The sequence below is a fragment of the Pristis pectinata genome, chromosome 11, assembly GCF_009764475.1.
Source record: "Pristis pectinata isolate sPriPec2 chromosome 11, sPriPec2.1.pri, whole genome shotgun sequence".
Classification (NCBI taxonomy): Eukaryota; Metazoa; Chordata; class Chondrichthyes; order Rhinopristiformes; family Pristidae; genus Pristis; species Pristis pectinata.
The window spans coordinates 11,072,705-11,099,088 of record NC_067415.1 but is presented as its reverse complement, the minus strand read 5'-3'; the positions used below and the strand labels follow the sequence as shown (position 1 = coordinate 11,099,088).

The 26,384-nt window shown below is 41.7% G+C and overlaps 1 protein-coding gene across 2 annotated transcripts in view; it reads right to left on the bottom strand.

The window, feature by feature from the left end:
* Positions 1 to 21,205, bottom strand: part of LOC127575817 (P2Y purinoceptor 8-like) — a 60,375-nt gene extending 39,170 nt beyond the window's left edge. Inside the window, exon 1 of one of the 2 annotated variants that reach the window (XM_052025947.1) lies at positions 21,110 to 21,205. The gene's annotated coding sequence lies outside the window, so the exon portion shown is untranslated. Of the gene's footprint in view, positions 1 to 526; positions 621 to 21,109 lie in introns of those variants that run through there. The other variant, XM_052025946.1, reaches the window with a different exon arrangement.
* Positions 21,206 to 26,384: the final 5,179 nt, after the last annotated feature.

Here is a 26,384-nt window from a genome sequence, read left to right as displayed (position 1 = left end):
TGTGTATGGAATGATCTGTATGATTGGCTTTTCACTGTGTCAAAAATAACTTTGCAACTGAATCCTTGACTTCCTGACCAACAGACCGCAATCAGTAAGAATAGGCAGCAACACCTCCAGCACGATTTTCCTCAACACCGGTGCCCCACAAGGCTGCGTCCTCAGCCCCCAACTCTACTCCCTATACACTCAAGTTTGCTGATGATACCACCTTAGTGGGCCATATCTCAAATAATGATGAGTCAGAGTACAAGATGGAGATAGAGAGCTTAGTGACATGGTGTCATGACAACAAGCTTTCCCTCAATGTCAGCAAGACAAAAGAGCTGGTCATTGACTTCAGGAATGGGGGTAGTGCACATGTTCCTGTCTATATCAATGGTGCTGAGGTTGAGCGCTTCAAGTTCTAGGATTGAACATCACCAGTAGCCTGTTCTGGTCCAACCATGTAGACACCACAGCCAAGAAAGGACACCTACTTCTTCAGGAGGCTAAAGAAATTTGGCATGTCCCCTTTGACACTCACCAACTTTTATTGGTGCACCACAGAAAGCATCCTATCTGGAGGCATCACAGTTTGGTACAGCAACTGCTCTTCCTGTGACTGCAAGAAACTGTAGAGTGTTGTGGACACAGCCCAGCACATCACAAAAACCAGCCTCCCCTCCACAGATTCTGTCTATACTTCTCGCTGCCTCTGTAAAACAGCCAACATAATTAAAGACCCAACCCACCCCAGAGATTCTCTCTTCTCCCTCCCTCCCATTGAGCAGAAGAAACAAAAGCCTGAAAACACATACCACCAGGCTCAAGGACAGCTTCTATCCCACTGGTATATGATTATTGAGCAGTTCCCTAGTATGATAAGATGGGCTCCTGACCTCACAATCTACCTCATTATGGCCTTGCACCTTATTATCTACCTGCACTGCACTTTCTCTGTAGCTGTGACACTTTATTCTGCATTCCGTATTGCTTTACCTTGTACTACCTCAACGCACTGTTGTAATGAACTGATCTCTATGAATGGTATGCAAGACAAGTTTTTCCACTGTACCTCGGTACAATTGACAATAATAAACCAATTCTAATACCAATGGTCCATGGAAAAGAGCCAGCAATGAATTCCACACCCTATCTTCTCCACTATAAATGCCACAGGTCTGTTCTCTGTATGATTGCTCACCTCCTTCGTCATGTTTAATCCCTCACTAAAAGCCTCATCCATGCATTGTATTCTATCCCACACTGATCACAATTTTCACTGACCAACATTGGTTCCCAGTTCTCCACGCCACAAAGTTAAAATTCTGGACAAGTTTTTCACTGTACCTCGCTACAAGTGACAATAATAAACCAAGACCAAGACCTTTGACTCACAGCTCCAGTGACCCAGGTTCAATCAAAACCTTGGGTACTACCTGTGTGGAGTTTGCACGCTCTCCTTGTGACTGTGGGCTTCCTCCAGGTGCTCCAGTTTCCTCCCATGTCCCAAAGATGTGAGAGTTGACAGGTTAATTGATTGTTGAAAATTGATGCTGTGGAAGAGGGTGGTGGAGTCCAGGGGGTGAGGTGGGGGAGTTGATGGAGTTGTGGGTAGACTAAGTGACAAGGGAAATTTAGTGGGGAGAATAGGCTTTCCCTGTGAGCCAACATTGATTCGATGGGCCAAGTGGCCTCCTTCTGTCACAGAAATGGGAAAATTCTGTACTTACTGGACTCCATGATCTCCTCCCTCTTTTTGCTTAAACTTACTGATGTCCTTGGATCCTTTATTAATTTCCCTTTCACATTATTATTGATTTTTTTTTAAAACCTTTTTCCTTTGACCACCTGGATGCTAAACTTTGGAGCTCCCTTCCCAAACCCTCCCACTTCCTCTGAAGATTCCCCTTAAGATGCATTTTTTAAATCAAGTTGCTGGATCGTCCTCTGTTGGGACACAAGAGACAGCAGCTGTCAGAACATAGAATATTACAATACAGGCCCTTCGGTCCACAATGTTGTGCCGACATTTAAACCTCATCTAAGACTATCTAACCCCTTCCTCCCACATATCCCTCTCTTAAATTCCTCCATATGCTTACCCAGTAATCTCTTGAATTTGACCAATGTACCTGCCTCCACCACCACCCCAGGCAGGACATGCCATGCCCCAATGACTCTCTGGGTAAAAAACCTTCCTCTGATATCTCCCCTGAACTTCCCACCCATTACCTTAAAGCCATGCCCTCTTGTATTGAGTATTGGTGCCCTGGGAAAGAGGCACTGGCTGTCCACTATCTATTCCTCTCAATATCTTGTATACATCTATCATGTCTCCTCTCATCCTCCTTCTCTCCAAAGAGTAAAGCCCTAGCTCCCTTAGTCTCTCCTCAGAATGCATACTCTAAACCAGGCAGCATCCTGGTAAATCTCCTCTGCACCCTTTCCAATGCTTCTACATCCTTCCTATAATGAGGCGACCAGAACTGAACACAGTACTCCAAGTGTGGTCTAACCAGAGTTTTATAGAGCTGCATCATTACCTTGCAGCTCTTAAACTCGGTCCCTCATCTTATGAAAGCTAATATCCCATAAGCTTTCTTAACTACCCTATCCACCTGTAAGGCAACTTTCAGGGATTTGTGAAAATGGAGCCCCCCCCCGCAGATCCCTCTGCTCCTCCACACTACCCAGAATCCTTCCATTAACTTTGTACTCTGCCTTGGAGTTTGTCCTTCCAAAGTGTACCTCACTTCTCCAGATTGAACTCCATCTGCCACTTTGCAACCCAGCTCTGCATCATATCAATGTCCCTCTGAAATCTTCAACAATCCTCCACACTATCCACAACACCATCAACCTTTGTGACGTCTGCAAACTTGCCAACCCACCCTTCTACCCCCTCATCCAAGTCATTAATAATATTAATAAAAATCACGAAAAGTCAGAATCTGGATAAGAAAATAACAAGCTGCTGGAGGAACTCAGCAGGTCAGGCAGCATCTGTGGAGACAGAGGGATGGTCAACGTTTCAGGGTAAACCCTGCAGCATTCTGTGGTGGCAACCAATGCAAAGCAGGAGCAAATTTCTTGCACTTTTGAGAGTTGTCTTGAAATCATCTCCGACATTAATGGTGACAATTAACAGCAAATTCAATCTACTGACTGCACCATAGAATGTAAGAGTCCATTCACCATCTCATGATACTCACTGAGTCATAGAGTTATACAACACAGAAACAGACTTCAGTCCAGTTCATCCATGCCAATCGAGATGCCCATCTAAACTAGGCTCATTTGCCTGCATTTGACCCATATCCCCCGAAACCTTTCCTATCCATGTACCGGTCCAACTATCTTTGAAATGTTGTTAATGTACCTGCCTCAACCACTTCCTCTGGCATCTCATTCCATACATGTGTGACGTACACTGTGTGAAGAAGTTGCTCTTCAGGTTCCTATTAAATCTTTCCCCTCTCTCCTTAAACCGATGCTCTCTAGTTCTAAGTCCTGTTCACCGATCTCTGCTAACCCCATGACTGTAAAATCTTCATCCATATTATCTGATTCCAATTGCTCCTTGTTTAGAAATTTACCCTTGGTTGCAGCACTAAACACATTGTAAACACAACGAGACATTATTCTGGTCTCTCAAATTCACTCTATTGAAGTCAATGGAGATGACACACAGGTCCTCTTTGGTTCGAACATAGAACAGTACAGCACAGGCCCTTCAGCCCATGATGTTGTGCCAACAATCAATCTAACCCTTCCCTCCTACACAGCCATAACTTTCAATTTTTCTTACATTCTGCGCTTAAGTCTCTTATGTCCCTATTGTATCAGCCTCTACCACCACCCCCAGCAGTGCATTCCAGGCACCCACCACTCTTGTGTAAAAAAAACCTACCTCTGACATCTCCCCTGAACTTTCCTCCTCTGACCTTAAACTGATGTCCTCTGGTATTGGCTATTGCCACCCTGGGGAAAAGCTGCTGGCTGTCCACTCTGTCTATGCCCCTCAATCTTATACACCTCTTTCAAGTCACTTCTCATCCTGCATTGCTCCAAAGAGCCCTAACTCACTCACCTTTCCTCACAAGACAGGTTACGAGCTGTCGACCTATGGACACCCTGCAGGAATGAATAAACATTTGGAAAACAGATAGGATGAATGGGGGATGGATTTGTTGGCTGCTGTGGAGCTGCAGGCATCTCTGCCAGGTGGAATGGGGCATTTTTGTGTGTTGTCCTGATCCTCACCTCACACCCCCTCCCCCCCACTGAGCTGGAACAATCGGGGGCAGAGTCAAGCCAAGCAGAGCCAGGAGCACTGAGCAGACTCTCTCCCTCACTCACTGAGTCAGTGAGGCTGGCTAGTGGCCGCTCTCCTCGTGTCTTCTTGTTCTCCTCGTGCTTCTTGTTCTCCTGTCACCATTGTTTCTGTGATCCTCTCCCTCACACTGCTTTTGCACATTTTTCTGGACACCAACAGTTCAGCTTATGAACAGTTCTCAGGAAAAGAAAACCTGCTGTAACCTGGACACTGCCTATAGCCAAAGTGAACTAAACTGCCTTCTTATTCTGATTCTGGTTGCTAATCCCTATTGATCTGAAAGTTAATGCCTGCACATCTTACAAATCTCATTAGTGCATTTATTTCTCTAGGTGGAGTCTTCACCTGTCCTCTGCTTCTTTTATTTTATCCTTACTGATCTATATCAGTGGATGCCTTCCAACAGTTTCCCTCATTAGAAGATGACCACGTTATGTTGTGTCTTTGCATTATACTGCTGCTGCAAAACAACAAACTTCACATTGTTTAAGTCAGCGATAAGAATCTGATTCTGATTCTTACTAGAAGGCTCAAGAGGAAGAGGGGAGATTTGATAAAATAATGAATTGTATGCTGTTCCCATCAGTGGAGAGCTCGAGGATTAGAAGTCACAGGTATAAAAGGAGAAGAGAACTTCCTCCCTGATGGAGAGTTTATACAGACAGGGTTAAAATGATGAGATGATGGAAACACAAGATTTGAGAAGGAGTAATAGGGTCGATGTTTCCTTGGGCTGGAGTGTCTGCAAGTTGAGAAGTATAAGGGGTTCATCATAAAAGATCAGAAGGCTTTCTTTCAGATGAATATGAATGGTTGGAATTCACTACTCCAGCAAGAGTGGGATCATGGATTTTTGGACACTGCAAACCAGAAGGTGTGGGGCTGAGCAAAAACAGGGGCTTGAGGCACAGGATCAGTCATGATCTTATTGAATGGCAGATCAGAATCAAGGGTTTGAGATCTCCCACTCTTAACATACAATAGAATAGTTGAATCATGGAATAGCCAAAGCATAGAAGGCAGCTATTTGGCCCCTGATGTCTAGACTGGCTCTGTCAGAGCAATGCACTAGATTCGACCACTTGGCCCCTTCTCCATAGCTGCACAAATGCTTCCTCAGCATGTATTTATAGAATTCCCTCTTGAAGGCCACAATGGAACCCACCCCCACCACATTTGCAGGCAGTGCATTTTCAATTCCTACCACTTGCTGTGGAGGAACAGCTTTTCCTCCTGTCACTCTTAACTCTCTTCTCCTTTTATACCTGTGACTTCTAATCCTCGAGCTCTCTCCCAATGGGAACAGCCTACAATTCATTATTTTAATCAAATCTCCCCTCATCCTCCTGAGCCTTCTAGCAAGAAGCAGAATCAGATTTAGATTTATTACCACTGACTTAAACAATGTGAAATTTGTTGTTTTGCGGCAGCAGTATAATGCAAAGACGCAACATTACTATAAATTACAAGAATAAATAAATAGTGCAAAAAGGAATAACAAAATGGTTCGTGGGTTCATGGACTGTTCAGAAATCTGATGGTGGAGGGGAAGAAACTGTTCCTAAATCGTTGAGTGTGGGACTTCAGGCTTCTGTACCTCCTCCCCGATAGTAGTAACAAGAAGAGGGCTTGTCCTGGATGGTGAATGTCCTTAGTGATGGATAATCCAATTGAGATGGAGTTTTCTTTTTATATGAACATATGAATTAAGAGAAGGATTCATCCACTTAGCCCCATTATTCCATAAGATCGTGACTAATCTGTCTGTACCTCAATTCCACATTCAACACCTACCCACATTAACCTTTCACTCCCTTGCTTTTAGAGAATCTATCTACTTCTGACTTAAAAATATTCAGAGACTGCTTCTGCTGCCCTTTGAGGAAGATAATTCAAAGACTCACAATGCTCTGAGAAAAAAAATATTTGCCCCATTTCTGTTTTAATTGGGCAATCCATAATTTTCAAACAGTGACCTCTGGTTCTATATTCTCACACAAAGGAAAGATCCTCTTCATATCCATCCTGTCGGGGTCACACAGGAGCTTATATGTTTCAATCCTCCTTTCACATTTCCCATGCCTCACCCCTTCCCTGATTCTCACTTCCCAACTGATCTCTGCACCCAATGGATCTACACTGAGTTGCCACCATGATTCCACCACCAAACACATTTTCTATTCCCCTTTCTCTCTCCATTTCAGAGGGACCTATTCCATTCGCAAGTCCTTGGTCTGCTCTTCCATCTCTCCCAATCACAATTCTTTCCACAGCACCTTCCCTTGCAACCACAGGAGATGCAGCACCTGCAGTTTTACCTTGGAGACACAAGAGACTGCAGATACTGGAATCTGCAGCAAAAAAAAAACAAACAGCTGGAGGAACTCAGCAGGTCAGGGAGCATCTGTGGAGGGAAATGCATAGTCAATGTTTGGGGTCAAGACCCTTCATTTAGACTGGACCAGTCCAGATAAAGGGTCTCAACCCAAAGTGTCGACTGTCCATTTCCTTCTCCAGATGCTGCCTGACCGGCTGATTTCCTCCAGCAGCTTGTTTTTTGCTCTTTTACCCTATTCTTTCCCATAATACAGGACTCAAGCAATCTTTTCAAGTGCAGCAATGATTCACATGCAGTTCTTCCAATTTAGTGTACTGCATTCAATGTTCACAATTAAGAAACCAAACATACATGGGGTGATTGCCTTGTGAGGCACCTTTGTTCAGTCGGCATAGATGACCCTGAGCTTCCATTTGCCTGTCACTTTAATTCCCCATCTGACTATCTATCCTCTGTTGACCTCTGTGTGGCTTTCTGCTCTGTTCCAACGACATCCAAAGTAAGTTTGAGGAATTGCATCTCATATTTCCTCTGGGCATATTGCAACCTTCTGCACTCAGCACTTAATTCAACATTTTCAGGTATAATTGGCCAGATCTCTTGTACTATTAACTCAGTTTTTCTCTGCAGACACTGTCTAATCTGCTGGACATTTCCAGGATTCTCCTTTCTCTTTCAGTTTTCAATAGCAACTTGGATCTACATTTCACAACATTTATATGTGCCTTTGTTTCTCTCTCTCTCCCCAACTAGTCTCAGTAATCTATCAACTAGACAGCCTAGTCAACAATGTATCACCACAGCAACCCTAGCCTCATCGCAGAGATATTCCCTTTGTCCTATTCCTCCCTTCAATCCTCTCTGCAACTTAATATTAACTTGCTTTCTGTTCTATTTCTGGTGGTCTGTTCCTGTTCCAGTTCTGATGATCCTTGTACTGAAACATAAACCTTGTTTCTCTCCCCACAGACGCTACCAGACCTGCTGAGAGTTTCCATCATCTTCTGATTTTATTTCAGATTTCCAGCATCTGCAGTTTTTTTGGTACAATTACCATGTTCGATTGTCGTTTAGGTAGACACTGAAACAGATGAGGCTCAGAAGGATACAGTCTCAATGCCGGCAAATGGAATTAGTGTAGCTGGACAAAAGGGTTGGCATGGACATGGTGGGCTGAAAGGCCCATTTCTGTGCTGTCTGACTTTATGACAGTATGACCTCTCCTTCAACATCAGTCTGGTTAAGACTTTTTATATATTGCCTTCATGTTTCTCCTGACATTAGAGATCCACTGTCCACTATTATAAGACTGTCCGCTGCTATAAGACGATTGAATGTTTCCCAAGGTGGACTCTTGGTCACACAATCTATCTCATAGTGACCTTGTACCTTACTGTCTACCTGCAATGCCTCTTCTCTGTACTGTAACACTTTATTCTGCACTCTTATTGTTTTACCCTTGCACTATCTCAATGCACTGTTGTAATGAATTGATCTGTATGAACGGTATGCAAGATATGTTTTTCACTGTACCTTGGTACATGTAACAATAATAAACCAATTTACCAGAGTTCCTGAGGTTAAAACAATTTGCCTATTGACATTGAGGATCTACCAACACCCATGGCAATGGTCTGAACCCAGACTAGGCAATCATGAGTATTCCTAACCCAATTACTTCTGAGAATAGGCAAGGTGACCAACTCCCACTATAGGGCCACTCTTGGTCAGCCATCAACAACCAGGTAGGGTCTTTCCCAATGGTCTTCACCGAGGTTAATTCATGTTATAAATACAGTAATATAATATTATTGGAATAATATCTAGAACTCGAGCCTGTTGATTTGGATTCAGGTTCAAATCCTGCCATAGAAAATGGAGATTTTTAATTTAAAAGTAATTTAATCAATCTGGAATGTTTAAAATAAAGTTGTCTCAGTAATATAATCATAAAACTGCTGGGTTGTTATCCAAACGTCTGGTTTATTAAGCAGCGAGTCATCCAACACAGAAACAGGCCTTTCAGCCCATTGAGTCTGTGCTAACCATCAAGCCCCCATTTATACTAATCCTATGCTAATACCATTTTATTCTTCCCAAATTCCCATCAGCTTCCCCCCACCATTCACATGAACCGGGAGCAATTTACAGTGGCCTTTCAGCCCAGGACTGCAAAAAACTGCAAGAAACTGCAGAGAGTTGTGGTCACAGCCCAGCACATCACGGAAACCAGCTTCCCCTCCATGGACTCCATCTATACCTCTTGCTGCCTCAGTGAAGCAGCCAGCATAATCAAAGACCCCACCCACCCGGGTCATTCTCTCTTCTCCCCTCTCCCATCAGGCAGTAGATACAGGACCCTGAGGGCATATCAACCAGGCTCAAGGACAGCTCCTATCCCACAGTGACTTTGAATGGTTCCCTTATATGATGAGATGAACTCTTGACCTCACAACCTACCTTATTTGACCTTGCACCTTATTGTTTACCTGCAATGCACTTCCCTGTAGCTGTGACGCTTTACTCTGTATTCTGTTATTGTTTTTACCCTGCATTACCTCAATGAACTGTGTAATGAATTGACCTGTACAAACAGTATGCAAGACAAGTTCTTCACTGTACCTCAGCACAAGTGACAATAACAAACTAATACCACCTGCATGTTTTTTTAGCATGTGGGAGGAAACTAGAGCACCCAGTGGAAACCCATATGGTCACAGAGTGAATGTGCAAACTCCAAGCAGACAGCACCCAAGGTCAGGATTGCACCTGGGTCACTGGTACTGTGAGGCAGTGACTCTACTATCTGTGCCAGTGTCCAGGACATGATCTCACAAATGTCCTTCAGGGGAGGAAATTGTTCACTTTTAACTGCCTCCTTAATTCAGGGGGCAATCAAAGGCAAACAATAAATGCTGGCATTGCTAGCAATGTCCACATCCAGTGAATAAATTTTAAAATAACTTCCTGCACCAATACAGCACTTCAAGAAACAAAGTGGTTGTTAATATCGACCTCGCATTCCTCAGAGACCAATGACAGAACAACATAAACATAAGCCTAGTAATTTCTAGGGTAGGGGCATGTTCAGCACAGCTTTGTGGGCCGAAGGGCCTGAATTGCACTGTAATTGTTCTACGTTCTAACACTTTCCACCACAAGTGCCTGTTTACTTACACACATACAACAGGGTTAGGCTTAGAGTTAGAATGTTTGTTTAACTCACCCTTGTTTTTCTATTGAAGCCTGAACAATCTTTCTTTTATACTTTTTTGTTGTAAAGTATAATGTGCTTCACTAGCAAGTACATTAAAGCTGATTACACACTTAAGTAATGAAGGCACAGTTGAAGTGTAAGAATTGTAGAAAAACTCCCGCAAGGAGTGATGTGATAATGACCAGGTTAACATGTGGTGATGGAATATTGGTCAGCTCTCTGGGAAAACATTCCTGATTACCTTTGAGTTTGTTTGGGGATATGCTGTGTCTGTATGGACCTTGGTTGAGCATCTAATAAACAACATCAACCAACTCCTGCTGTGTCATGGTTCCTCAGTATTGGATTGAAGTGTCGGGCTGGATTTTTGTGCTGCTACTTCTGGAGTGGGATGTGAACTCACAACCTTCCGGTTCAGAGGTGAAAATGTTACCCTCTAAGCCATTTCCAAGTAGCTGCTGTTTTCATCTCCACTCTGTGCACTAGCGCCCAACCAAGAGAGTGGAAGTTATGTTGACATCCAGTCAACAATGCAGCTGTGAGACATGACACCACATCACATTGCTGTTCTACCTACTCGCCTCTGTTCTGTGGAAAGAACTTTCATTCAGCTGCATACGCCTGGTGTCTTGGCTGAAATCAAAACCTGTGCAGAGGAGGGGACATTTGCAGGGCCACACCTGGCTAGTGGCATGGACTGAATCAGGTGCCTTAAGTAAAAGCTGATAAAACCCCAATGCACCTGCTAGTCAACACTGCAGAGCTTGGAGTTACTTAAACCTACGCACAGACAACCACAAACAAGCAACCTGCTTCACTTTACTGTAACCAAATTAAACAGCAGCTGGAAGCCTCAACTTGCTAACCCTTTGACTTGAAGCTGGGTGGTCTCCTGGTGGTTTTCCCTAACTCTGACACTTACGTAGCCTGGGAAAGCAATGCATTCTGTGAACTCAGGAAGAGGGCAACTTTGCTCAGGGTTCTGCACCAATCAGGATCCGGTGCCTTCTCAGATAGGGATCGAGGAGGTGTGTCAAGACCAGGTTAAGACTCAGCTGAATTACAACGTTAACAGCCTAATTAAACTTTAATGGCTGTAAAGCACCTTGGGATTTTGCAGAAGCTGTTAAACAAAGAATAGGTTTCTCAATTTTTCACTTCATGCATTGGTCACACTTAAAATCTTGCAGCCTCCACGATATCAGCAAAGGCACAACCGTTAAATCAAAAATAGCAGCTTTCTCAGATTGCTGATGCAGTAACAGCATGCAAACTCATGGAATGGCAATGTGGTGAGTTAACCCCTGCTGCTGCGGGGAGGAAAGGGTCTGGGAACTACCTTCTACCACCACAGAAAAGCTTCGCTAAAGCAAAATGAAGCTGTTGGGAAGAGGAAGTACTGACCACATCTCAGGGGTTGGAGTCTGACACTTGAGCTCAACGAATCAGTACACTGCTCCAAAAAGCATTTTTCTTGCAGCACCAGGGGTATAAAATGAGTATATTCCGCTTTGACATTATATATAACAGAAAATAAAAATCCATTAACGCTATATAGATGTATTAATATAACTGCGAGTTGCTTGCCATACAATAACTAATGCAATCACTTCTCCTTTGGTCCACTGTACAGTGCTGGTGTTAAGCTCACCATGTGGTTGCCCACATAAATTTCATCTCAAAGGAGAAAGGCTGCTTGCCAATAAAAGACAGCAGCAATTCAGAGAGTTTCTCAGCCCTGTGCATTAATAATACACTTAATTAACTCAATCTTAATTGAAGGTTGCATTATTAATCTTCAATGAAGTACACAATGCATAATCCTACAATGCACTGTGTTATTATCTGAAGGTCTGAACAGAAATGACAGATGCTATTTTAATTGATAATTGCAAGGTAAAAGTGAATAAGCAAACATGAAACAAGTTTAGTTAAAAAAAGTCGCTTACACTGTACACTGGCTATCCAGGCTTTAAGCCTGTAAATTATACAGACATGAATAATCATTATCGATAAAACAAAGCATTAAAATTTTGGTTGCATTTTCCTAAGCGTGTGCAAGCAACAAAAGGAGTTTGCACTTCTACATAGCAAGTGTCCCAAGGCACTGCACAGTGGTGTTATCAAATATTAGTCCCCACAAGTAGGTGATCAAAAAGATAATTTTCTGAGTAATAACTTGAAGGAAGAGTGAGAGGGAGAGAGGTGAAGAGAAAGCAGATCCAGAAAGCTTCACATGTGTAACAAATGGCAAGGCCATTAGCAGGCTAAAGGACTCACCTGGAAGTGTTAAATTGGCTGGCATGCAGTAGAACTATTTGTGTAGCATTGCGTGATCTTTTGAAGACTCTGCCATGACCTGTGAGGAAATGACGTTAAAAAGGAAGCCTTTGGTTTCCTTGTTAAACATTCTCAGATCATAATCAGAAGGACACTGGATAACAATTCATGCATATTTCAATCAACACATTTATCCAAAGCTAAACATCCGTACACTTGGCTTTTACAACTGCGCGCTTTTATTTACAGTACGAGCATTTGAAAATAATGTAAAAATGCATCATCACAAGGGAAACATACCTTCATGTCAAGTTTTCTGCCAACGTCTTAAGCCTCAAGTTAACTAGGCATGCACAAAATGTTAATAATGATACAGTTCTCTAGCAGGAAGTTCTTACCTCAAACCTGAAAATTACTCCTTCCCCTCCCAGTTAGCTCAAACCACATGAAGAACACACCCTTTTGTGGCTATTTAGATTTTACAACAGTTTGTTTCATCACCTCGCTATTTCCTTTTGCTCTCTTGCTCTGGTTGCTTCCCTACTCGATCCTCTTGGCACCTGTCTTCCATTCTGATCCCAGTTCCCAACTCCACTGAAAACAAAATCACATCATGCCTCCCATTACTCTGACAATGAAATTACTGCTCCCATTGGCCTCAGTACCCATTAAGGTTCTCACCACCCATTGGTCTACCATCCCAAAACCTTTGGTCTCCTTGACTGAAATCCAAGTCCAATTGTTCTGAAATATTCCCTCTGTCCAGACTCTTTCAAACTAAAGCCTCAACTCCCATTGGTCTAAATCCTTACAAATTCCCCGGCTCACAGGAGGTTCTGAAGGAGTAATGGGAATGGAACTAGTAGGATTAGGACTGAGATAGATTAGGATTGGTATAGCGTCGTAGAGTCTTACAGCATGGAAACAACCCTTCGGCCCAACTCGTCAATGCCAACTGTGTTGCCAGCAGCTAGTCCCATCTGCCCACATTTGGCCCTTAGCCTTCCAAACATCTCCTATCCATGTACTTATCTAGAAGACTTTTAAATGTTGCTAGTGTGCCCCGCCTCAACCACTATTTCTGGCAGCTCATTCCAAATAACATAGAACATAGAACAGTACAGCACTGAACAGGCCACTTGGCCCACAACATTGTGCCGATCTCGATGCCAATTTATACTAAATGTTCTCCTCCTGTTTGTCATCCATATCCCTCCATTCCCTTCATATTCATGTGTCTAAAAGCCTCTTAAAACTCCACCAAACTGCCTGCTTCCACTCTTACCCCTGGTACCCATTCCAGACACCTACCACTGTCTGCGTAAAAAACTTGCCTCTCATGTTGCATATAACATCGCCCCTCTAACCTTAAAGCATGTCCCTCTGGTGTTGACATTTCTACCCTGGCAAACAGATTCTGACTGTCTACCCTATCTATACCTCTCAGCATTTTAAAAACTTCTATCAGGTCTCCCTCAGCATCCAATGCTCTAAGAAGAACAAACCAAGTTTGTTCAACCTGTCCTTATAGCTCATACTCTCTAAACCGGGCAGCATCCTAATATACCTCTTTTGCACCCTCTCCACAGTCCCCACAATCCTTGGGGCAATCAGAACTGTACACAATACTCCAAGTTGGTCTGACTAAAGTGTTATATAGCTGGCAGCATAACTTCCTACTTGTACCAAAAGATCGTGCCAAGAGTTAAACAGAAATTGATCTGGGTCAGTATAATCTACCATGTAGGAGGCATGCAATTACTTACAGGACCAACAGACATCAATGAAGCTCTGGCAAACCAAATTTTTGTCAGCTTTCCTCTCCCCAATTTCCTCTGTTTCTAGTTCATGTTAATCTCAAGTCAAACCTATTGTCATATGCACAAGCACAGGTGCAATTAAAAACTTACTTGCAGCAGCATTGCACACACATAGCATTAGAGGCACTTCATTCAGAGGAAAAACATTAATTATACATAAATTATACAAGAATTGTACAAGAAAGAACATAATTAGAACCATAAAAAAAGCAAGATACATTGTAGTGCAAAGTGGTCACTGTGTTACTATATTATACTATTCTCTCCAATTCTGTAAGGCACCCTGAGGAAGTCTGTTTTGCAAGGAACTCTATTTTGTTTCAAAAAGGCTTCAGTAACAACGGTACAAACATCCACGCGAGAGAGGTGGATTAAAAATCAAAGACATACAAGGACAAACTTTACACAGAACCCTATCAGCAGAAGCATGATTACTTGAACACTCACATTGTGATGTTCTTGACGTTTTATCTAGTACGCCAGGTGATACGCAGACATCTAAGAGATGTTCTGTCCCATCCACAGTAGTCTTTAACCTCCGAGCAATATCTGAAGCTTGTAAGCCATCCTGCATGCTCAGTATATCAAATTCCTTCAGTTTGGTAGCTGTGAATAAGATCTTGTAGCCAAATAAGTGTGAAGAAGTTGCCCCTGATGTCCCTTTTAATGTCATGGTTCCGAGTGCTGGCCCTCGATTCGACTCCATTGATGGTGCCTCGTTGTGCAGCACATGGATTCCATGCACTACTAATCGCATAATAACACACAGCTGAGCCACATCAGGAGACCAGCATAAGAGCCCTGGTTTCACTAGCACTAGTTGCTAGAGTATTGGTCAACCTTTGGGTACATGGTGCCTCCTGGCTGCTTAGAGCTGTCAACTCTAGAGCCATCCTGGTTTCACTGTTCCTCTTAGGATATCCAGTTTTCGTGTTAGGACCCTACCTCAGAGCCCCAAGGCAAGATTCCTTCTGGTTGCTGCCTGCGTTTCATTCTGAGGAAGCATCCCAACTCGAGACTTGTACCAGTGTGCTGCATTTGGGTTCTCCGCGAGCTCGCTCTTTGCTCGACAGTGTGACGTTTAAATCTCTCATCACTGATTTTAAACCTATGTCCTCTTGTTTTTAGTGTCCCCTCCCTGAGAGAAAGATTATGGACTTTCAACCTGTCTATGCCCCTCATCTTCTTATGTACCTCAATGAGGTCACTCCTCAATCTCCTACGTTCAAGGGAATAAAGTCTGAGTCTATGCAACCCCTCCTTGTAACTCAGGCTCCCAAGTTCAGGCAACATCCTGGTAAATCTTTTCTGAACTTTTTCTAGTTTAATAACAGCTTTCCTATAACAGGGTAACCAAAACTGTACACAATACTGCAAGTGGGGCCTCACCAACATCTTTTATAACTGCAATATAACTTCCTAACTTCTGCTCAATGCCCCAACCAATGAAGGCCAGCGTACCAAATGCCTTCTTCGGGTATGTTGGGAATTGGCATGATCTCGATGGACCAAATGGCTTCCTTCTATGCTGTAATACTTAAGATTGGAACATTAATATTAGAGGTTTCACCATATGATAATCTTCTGGCAGGACAATGTGTCATATAATTGTTACTTTAAATTATATATCACTTTCAATAATATCTTGGACAATCTATGCAATTCTGGTCTCCCCATTACAGGAAGGATGTGGAGGCTTTGGAGAGGGTGCAGAAGAGGTTAACCAGGATGCTGCCTGGATTAGAAGGTATGAGCTATAAGGAGAGGCTGGACAAACATGGGTTGCTTTCTCTGGAGCTTTGGGGGGACCTGAAGTTTATAAAATTATGAGAGGCATAGATAGGGTAGACAGTCAGAATTTTTTTCCCCGAGGTAGATATGTCGAATACTGGAAGACGTGCACTTAGGGTGAGGGGGGAAAGTTTTTTATGCAGGGAATGGTAGGTACCTAGAATGTGGTGCCGGGGGGAGTGGTGGAAGCAGATGCAATAATGGCATTTAAGAGGCTGTTGGATAGGTACACGAATATACAGGGAATGGAGCGATACAGATCATGTGCAGGTAGAAGAGATTTAGTTTAATTTGGCATCATGTTCAGTGCAGACCTTGTGGGCTGAAGGGCCTGTTCCTGTGCTGAACTGTTCTATGTTCTAATGTGTCATATATATATGATGTAAGCACGTGATGAGATGCCTTACTGTTAGGTAAGAAAAAAATACTTGCCTTTGTTTGAAAGCTCCTGGTGTTATCTATTTGCTATTTTAGTGAAAGCTTAACAGAAAGGCCTGTTTATTTCAATGTCCACCTCATAGTACAATACAATTGCCGAAAAAGATAGTTTTTGGTTCCGATTCAGATTAGCACTGAGGCACATCCAAAAGATTATTCCCAGTTCACAGTGACTTTGGAACTCTGAAAAAACTTGAGTTGAAAGCACCAATAAAAACAGAAAGCAGCCCCCAGTATGGACACTGCTAAGTACAGGCTTAGTGAGTTTATTTGCATGTGTACCAGTGAACCAGCTCAATGGTATGGAGAGAGGAGAGAAATGCAGGAAGCAGCAATCAATCTTATCACAACAGCAATCACCTTTAAAGGCTACACCAAACTGTTTTAACGAAAAACTTACAGTATTAAGAGAAACAAAGGACTGCAGATGCTGGAATCTGCCTGACCTGAGTTCCTCCAGCATCTTCTTGTTTCTACGGGCAGTGTTAATCTGCAAGGCTGTGGGATACCCTGTGCCTTAAATTCAGGCACACAGGAGGCTTGACTCATTTTGCCATGAAAAAGAAAGATTCAAGCACTAATAGACTTTACAGGCAGCTTGGATGTGAATAAAAAGTTGTGTGAATCATTCACATTCAACCAGAGAGGATGGAGATTTGCTTTCCATTGCCGATAATGTTCTTGAGATAGAAGATTGTACTGAGAATGAGGTAGAGAGAGTGCTTAGCGAGCAGATGAGAGGAAGTAATTTTACCCACCAAAGTTCGTTCTGGAGTGAATTGTACACTCACTATTTTACCACGTCTGCAAAAATCTAAAGATATCCCATTTGCAGTGATAGTTCGGCAGTCAGGAGCTCACTTCAGAACACAAATGTTTGAGATATAGACTGTAGACTAGATACAAATAAAGGTGATAAATTAAGTGCACACGTTCAGGAAACGTGGGAAACAGTGAATACTTACATTGACAGTCTGCAACATCTATCTAGGCACAGTATCTCTGGAGCGTTTTTAGGTCATGCACTGAGAACAGGTGTGTGTGTGTGTGTGTGTGTATGTGTGTGTGCGGTCTAAGGTTTGAAACTAAGCTCTTAGACACAAAAAGCCTCACATTTGATTTGGTTTGTAAGATTGTGACTTCTGCAGAGATGGCAGCCAAAAAATTGCCAAAGAAACCCTTCATCAGCCACACATTTGATAATGGACTGCAGTCAAAGGTCAACTTCCAAAGCTTTGCTAAGAATCAGGGATAGTGTCAAAAAAACTATTAGGGAATGGGGGAATTCTGGAAATAAATGGAGTTTGATCCAAAAAACACATAGCAATTGGTTTTATCTGCAGCAGGTAAAACAATAAGATTGTGAGGCAACTTCAAAGTGACTATAAAACAGACACTTGATGATAAAATGATATTTCTTTACCATGTTGCCAGGACTTTTATACCTACTTGGTGGGAACCAAGTTTTTTTTTACAAAACCTGATTTGTTGCATAGGTGAACATGAGTGAAGATAATTAGATGTTCCTGTCAATCAATGCACATAAAGAACAGCCATATGGGGTCTAATCCTTACCAAAAAGTCTTCCAGTCCATCACAGACAAAATCTTGGAGAGCATTAATAACCAACTGTGCAACAAAAAGGGGAATCTCCTTGTCATTAGAGTAAGTGCAGAGGATAATTAGCGTACTTTAGAAGAAGACTGAAATAATTCCACTGTTGCAATGTGGAATTGAAGCCGTCTATTTGCCCCTTTCATTCAGCCAGAGATGATGCATCTCCTCTGAAGGTAAACGCAAATTACTACAACCTGTTAAAGTCAAGATAGATGTTACCATGAAAGCTGAATGTCCAGACAATATCCAGAGATTTCCTCCTTATTGGGAATGAATGAATTTTACTCTGGATTCTTGCCTAACCAAGTGATGGTTCTAATTCAATTGCACCAGCTTCTTAAGAAGAACAAGAAATGAAGTTGGGCAAACATGCAACAGGAAGCGTTTAATCTATGTGAGAATATTTTGCACAGTGAGTCTCTTCTGGTTGACCATAATACCATGAAAACCTAAAACCAGCATCCTCAGTTACTCTTTCGCTGCTGTCATCATCCATGTTATTATGGGGTATCTTATCAAAGGGCTTTGAAAATCTAGATATTTCCACTGTCTCTGTTATCCCCTCAAAAAAATTCAAAAAGATTTTCCCTTTTGAAATCCTTGCTGATTATTCATCATTTTACCTTTTTTATTTAACGATGGTCTTCTAATCTCTCCTTAACAAGAGATACTACTAGTTTTCCTACCACTGATTTTAAGCTCACTGGTCTATAATTCCTTGGATATCTAAAACATGGCTATTATGTTGGCTATCCACCAGTCCACTGGCACAAGAAATCAATGAAGATGTGCAACAATGTCTTTGCTGTTTCTTCCCTGGATTCTTTTAAAATACAGATAAGTAATTCAGCTGGAACAGAGATTTTATCATGTTTGACCTTGATTAGTTAATTTAATGTATTCCTTTTACCTATTTTAACTGCACTTTTCTCCTTACTAATTTGATCATGTTCACCTGTTCTATCTCCCTGGTAAGTTATGAAGCAAAATACTGATTTAATATTTCTTTAATCTCCCTTTTGTTGCCTTTTGGCTTGCCCTGGTTATCCCTTAATGGCCCTATTCCTATCCCACCCTTTTTTTTAATTGATGAGTCTGTAAAATCTTATACTATTTTGTCTTGTTATCCTTGATAATTTAATTGACAGTTTCTCTTTGCCTTCCTAATTGTTGTTTTGACCTTCCTCCTAACCTTTTTCTCCTCATGCATTCCTCTGCTCCTCATGTACTGAGTGTACATCTCTTTTCTTAACCTTAGTTGTTCTCTTATTGTTTTCATTCATCCATTTTGTTCTTTCTTTTTAGCAGAATATTTTCCCTGCATTCTGATGAACACCGAGTCAGGGTCGCAGAGTTGTACAGCACAGAAATTGGCCCTTCAACCCATGACATCCATGCCGACCATTTTACTATACTAATCCACTCTCTCTGTAAAAAGCGTAGCCCTCATATTCCCTTTAAAGCTCTTTCTTCTCATCTTAAATGTATGTCCCTAATGTAGGAAAAAATATCTAGCCTATCCCCGTCTCTCAAAGCCTTGAGCCTCCCCTCCTTGGACTCTTGTCTTTACCTCTCACTGACTTGGCGTAGCAGCCAGCATAATCAAAGACCCCACCCACCTGGGTCATTCTCTCTTCTCTCCTCTTCCATCAGGTAGAAGATACAGGAGCCTGAGGGCATGTACCACCAGGCTCAAAGACAGCTTCTACCCCACTGTGATAAGGATATTGAACAGTTCCCTTATACGATGAAATGAACTCTGACCTCACGATCTACCTCGTTGTGATCTTGCACCTTATTGCACTGCACTTTCTCTGTAGCTGTGACACTTTACTCGGTACTGTTATTGTTTTTACCTGTACTACATCAATGTACTCTGTACTAACTCACTGTAACTGCACGGTATCATGAATTGACCTGTAAGATCGGTATGCAAGACAAGTTTTTCACTGTACCTTGGTACAAGTGACAATAATAAGCCAATACCAATATCGATAATGCTTCAGCTATTTCCCAGTTTGTTCCACATTGTTTGCCAATTTAGTGGCCATTTTAGTTTTCCAGCTCCCATTCATAGCTTCTGCAATCTATTAATATGGCTTTAATCACATTTATTTTAAAGACCTCTATTACAACATCTATTTCTCAAGAGAAAAGAGATTCTTCATCCTTCACTGATGCGTATACCCTTGCATTTTGGTACTCTCCTCGTAAATATTCTCTGCAGCCTACTAATCACCATTTCCTTCCTATTGCATTTCTAATCTGCTCTACTCCCTCTCTTACACTTTCAATAACACACAGGTTCAAGTGGAGCTTGCACCATCAAGGCAGCTCTTTTCTGAATGAATACTTACAGAATTGTAGGCTCTTTGCATATAAAATTAAAATCTAAACTAACTGTGACTTGACTATGATCAATTCAATTTCAATCTGAACCTAAGGACTAATAAATGTTTCCATACCTGACCCTATCATTGGTGTAGATGCATTAATCTCCAACATGTTAAGGATAAACTGCCAAATATTAATCAGGAACAGAGAACATATTCAGTAATATTAAACAAATATTTTTGATGTGGATAAGATACTGAACTTGAGTGCCAGTGTATGACCCAATCCAACCTCAGCCTGAATGTTTTATCTATCACAATCAGACCTAACACATTGAGCCACAGAGACATACAGCCTGAAAACAGGTTCTTCAGCCCACTGACTCTGTCCTAACCATCAACCACCTATTTACACTAACCCTACATTAGCCCATTTTATTCACCAAACATTTTCATCTACTCCACCTGATCCTACCAGTCACCTACGCAACTTGGGTCAATTTATGGTGGCCAATAACCTCCCAACTCGCATATCTTTGGAATGTGGGAGGAAAACTGGAACAGCCAGAGGAAACCCATGTGGTTAATCAAGAACATGCAAACTCCACACAGACAGTACCTGAGGTCAGGATTGAACCTAGGTCACCACAGCTGTGAGACAGCAGCTCCACTAGCTGCACTACAAGGCTTATGTTCTCGGGTAGTCTGTCTCTGTCGTATATTAATTTGAAAGGGAGGGTAGAGGAGCAGCAATGAAGCAAAAAGTCATGTCTCAAGGCAAAGAAAAGTATTTTCCAACTTATCAGATTAGAGCAAGTTCGCATCTCAGCAATGGGAGCTTGCTGAAGTCATCCAAGTTTGTAGCCTAAACATTTATTTACTCAGCATTGGAAATAAGATAAGATAACAGTATGTCTTATTCACATTATCAGATGGGCGTAAGAGGAGACGTACCTGAAGTGATTTGTGATGATCAGTATTTTTCCTGATGTTGATAAAGAAACAGCTTCTGTTGAAGAAATGCAGAACAGCAGTGAATTAATACACGAGGTTACTAGTTCTTCAGTGAAAGGAACTAAAACGACATCGGAGGCAAATGCACAGTTGAGAAGGTCAAACCAACTGAGGAAGCCAGTCAACAGATTGAATCTGTTATGACTGTGTACACACGTGAAGAGTGCTCATGCTCTCATTTTCAAAGAGGGAAAGTGATGCACTGTGTTTATAAACAGTGTGTAAACATGTTGTGTGAGGTGTCCAACAAATACCACCATTTTGGTTAAATTTAGCAGCACCACAATTGAAAGCCATGGTGCACCTTAAGACATCCTACACTGTATAGGCAGTCTAGCACTGGAGACCAGGAATGAATTTCTGGGCCAATATTTGATCCAGAAGACAGCAGCTTTAATTAGGGATGTTTTTTGGGTTCGGGGAGAATGTATCCCCAGACACACTTATCTGTTGAAAATGTTTTAAATTATTCCACTAGGGAAATCTATTTCCCATTGCAATGGAATGGATTGCTCTAATTATATTCAACATACGGAGTTTATTTTTATACTTTGAAGCTTTTTGAGATGTTTTAATAAGTTGCTATAAAGTTGCTACAGCTTTAAGTTAGTCCTGTTAGACTGAGCTAGACTTTTACACAATTGCTTAGCTCAGGATGTGAATGCTTGGCATTACAGTTTCCTTCCCCTTTAAAAAGCAAAGTTGATGTTTTGTTAATTGTTTTGCTGTTCCGTTTCTGACACTGCATAGTTTTGTCAGAAATTGGCTGCCTTTATCTAACAGAGAAAACTTCAATTTTGATGTCTGCCTTGAGTCAGTCTCAATATGTTATTTATTCTTTGCAACACTGACCTTTATCCCTAATGATATTTTTTTCATTTTTAATATGTCTGTAGGCACTTGACAGGAACATCAACAAATAGATTTTGACATTGAGACATATAAAGTGATATGAGAGCAGATGTGTAAAACCTTGGTCAAAATGGTTTTTAAGTGGCATCTTAGAAGAGGAAAGAGAGGTGGAAAGGTTTAGCAAGGGAATTTCTGATCTTAAGGTCTTGGAAACTAAAGGCATGACTGCCAAAAACCATCAAAACCTCAGGACTTCCCAACCTATAACTCAGGAAGCATATTGTGCTCAATTCTGTTTGCCTTACTTTAGGTGGGATGTGAAGGTCCTAAAGACAGAACAGTTAAGATTAATGAGAGTGTTTCCAGAGGTGAGGGATTCCAGCAGGAGAAGCTGAGGTTCTTCTCCTTGGAACAAAAAGGTGGAGAGGAGATTTGATGCAGATGTATAAGATCATCACTAATTAAACAAGTTAAATGAAGTTAAATGTTTCAAAGTCTCGCAGGTTTAACATGAAAAAAGATACAGGGGGAATTGTTTGGGAAACACATATCTACTCAGAGAGTAATTGTGATTTGAAACTCCATGCCTGGAGAAATTGCAGAAATAGAATGAATTAGTGCCTTGAAAGAGAATGATTTACGGGCTTATGAGAAAGGGCAGGTGATGGTACTGATAGAATTGCTCTACCAATAGCTGGCATAGACTCGATGGGCCAAATGGTTTTCTTCAGTGCCTCATCATTTTCATGAGTGTTGGAACTTTTTGGTAAATAGAAGGAAACCATTTTCACCAGATTGGGTGCTCAGGCTGAGGGGACACAAACTGAAAATTAAATCCAGACCTTTCAGGAGCAAAGTCAGGAAATACTTCTGTGTGTAGTTGGTAGGAGAAAGTTGGAACTCTATCCCTCAAATCACAATAGATACAAAGTCAATTGTTAATTTTAAAATTAAGATTACAAGACTTTTGTTAAATGTAAGCATTAAGGATTATAGGGAAAATGTATATGGGAATGTGATCACAGATTGACCATGTAGAACAGGTTAGAAGAGCAGCGTGGTCTCCTCCTGTTCCACTGTTGCCATGTTTTGAAGAGACGCTACTGTTACAATTGGGGAAACACAACAGGACATAGATTTAGGGTAAAGGGGGGAGAGATTTAGAGGGAATATGAGGGACCTTCTTCACCCAGAGAGTGCTAAGTACTTGGATGCACTGGCTGAGAGAGTGGTTGAAGTTAGGTCGCTGACAGCTTTTAAGAAGTGTCTAGATGAACACTTGAATCACTAAGGCATAGAAGGCTATCGATCAAGTGCTGGGAGGTGGGATTAATAAATTGGTAAATTGGTTTATTATTGTCACATGTAACAATGTACAACGAAAAATATGTTTTGCATGCCATCCCTACAGATCATTTCACTACAACAGTGCATTGAGATAGTACAAGAGAAAACAATAACAGAATGCAGAATATAGTGTTACAGTTACAGAAGAAAGTGCAGTGCAGGTAGACAATAAGGCCATAACGAGGTAGATTGTGAGGCCAAGAATCTATCTTATCATACTAGGGAACCATTCAATCATCTTATAACAGAGGGATAGAAGCTGTCCTTGAGCCTGGTGATACGTGCTCCATAGGGAAGACGGTCCACTGGTTGGTGTGGACAAGTTAGGCCAAATAGCCTGCTTCCATGCTGTATAATTCTGCTACTCAATTACAACAGCCAACCTGTTCACAGCAAAGTTCAGCAAGCAGCAATGATCAGATAACCTTTTATATTGATGTCAGTACAGAAATGAATACAGTAAAACTCTGATTATCCGGCAGCCAATTGCTTGCAAATCCTGATAGTTCAGAATCTGCCTCATTCCTTAGTTTGGAATGTGATCCAGGGGTCCAGAGTGTGGGTGAGGTGTGAGGCCAGACCCAAGGGTCCAAAGTGCAGCCAGCACTGGGATCCAGATTGTATGCCAAGTGTATGGCTGGAGTTAGGGTAGGGATCCAGAGTACTTATATATTTTCCACTCTCTTTAAACTGATTGGGTTCACTGGAAATTTTGTTATATACGTGTGTGTTACACATTGAAGTGTGTTGGACTATTGATAAGAGTAATATCCTATTGTCCGCAAAATCTGCTAGCCAGGCACCAACAAAGTCCTGAGGATTAAGTCAAGTCAAGTTTATTGTACACATGTACAAATACAGTGAGGTACAAATACAATGTAAAACTTGCTTGCAGCAGCATCACAGACAGGTAGATTCAGAGAACATGCAGAACATAAATTATACATATATTGTATAAGAAAGTGAAGAAAAAGACAGTGTAAAACAAGTCATTAGTGCAAAGAACACAATCAGAAGCAAGAGGTGGTCCATGGTGTTCTGTTGCTGAGGTAGGGTTAGGGTTGTGCAGGTGGGTTCAAGAACCTGATGGTTGTAGGAAAGTAGCTGTTCCTGAACCTGGTGGTGTGGGACTTCAGGCTTCTGTACCTCCTGCCCGATGGCAGCAGTGAGAGGAGGGCATGATCCAGATTACACACAAAGTACTTGTGAGGTGACTAAAACATTGCACAAAGTGAACGGGCTAGTTCTAGGAGCATTCAGAGGTCAGCAGGAAATTGATGCAGAGAAACATAGCAAATTGATGGCATCATCACTAACTTCAAAGAAAGCTAATGACAAGTGATCGAGCAAACTCTATAATGTCAATTGTCCCTTTCCCAAAAACAAAAAAACAGCAAATGCTGCAAATACACAGCAGGTCAGGCAGTATCTGTGGAGAGTTGAAGAGTCTCTAACCTGAAGTGTTATCTCTATTTTCTTCTTCAAAGTGAGGGCGAAGATAGAAGCGGGCAGTCCCAGGTTGCAGGACTATCGTGTTGGCAGCTGTGGGGGGGGGAGATCTCCCGAGGTGATGAGGTCAGCAATGATGCGGGAGATAATTTTTTCTTTCCATGGATGCTGCCTGACCTGCTGAATTTTTATTCAGATTTCCAGCATCTGCAGTCTTATTCCCAATTTTTTCCCCTTTCCCAGCGTGGGTTGATCAACCAGACATAGGCTGCCGCCCCTGTAGTCTTCAAGCTGAGCCAGCAAACTAGGAAGGAAAAAAGCACAATCTCTAGCTAATATTTTAACATTTTACCAAGTGTTAGATTAAAATTTGAAGGTCATTACAAAATAGAAATTGAGATGCAAATAAAGCTTTTAAAATTGTTGTTTATTTTAAATTGCTAAAATGTTTACTTGAGACAATTACAATGCATATAAATAAATCTACTTTTTAGGAATAGTGGGCATGCAAAACTGTAATTATGGTTGAGGATGCTGTTAAAATCTCATGGATCATATATAATTTGATCAGCCTATTTTGCAATGGGAAGACTTTTGATCTTCATGTCAGACCACTGATTTTGAGGATTGTACATGAGCCTACATAGAACATAGAACATTACAGCACAGCACAATACAGGCCCTTCGGCCCACAATGTTGTGCCGACATCTTACCCTGCTCTGAGATCTATCTAACCCTTCCCTCCCACATGGCCCTTCATTTCTTTATCATTCATGTGTCTATCTAAGAGTCTCTTAAATGTCCCTAATGTATCCGCATCCACCACCTCTGCGGGCAGTGTGTTCCATGCACCCATCACTGTCTGTGTAAAATCTTACCCCTGGCGTCCCCCTTATACTTTCCTTCAATCACCTTAAAATTATGCCCCTCATGTTAGCCATTGTCACCCTGGGAAAAGGTCTCTGACTGTCCACTCGATCTATGCCCTCTTTTTTGCTTATGTTGGAATAGGATGTCAGTGACAACAAACTGGGGATTTCCATCATAAACTTTGCATGTGCCATTAGTTTCATGATTACTGTAAAGACTTGCAGTTTTCCCATCACTATAAGCGCCAATAAGATCAAGGGAGGAAAGGAGTGAAGATCCCTGGCTAAGAATGGAGGAAGAATTAAAAGAACTCTCATGTAATAATGTTTCTATTCTATTTGAGTTGAATGTAGCCATGTAGGCTGTTCGTAATAACTGAGGATATTGGTAGGAAGCCTTTGATTGAACTCTCCCGTACAGTAAGCACATTTTAACACCAGTTTGGAACATCCCTGTGGACATTAATCACAAATTCCATCATGTTTATGTTTGGAATTCCTCTGGTTACTTTTTCAAATGAAGGTTAAAGGATAGTTCTGGCAAAAATTTTTGAATCCTGCTTTGTGATTAACATCGGAAATGGAGTCCATTCAGAATTTCTGCAGTTACATAAGAACAGGTTGGAGAAGGGAAGGATTGGTTGGAGGAAGGGAAAATGACAAGTTTCCAAGGGAGTTTCAGATGAATGCTTATTAG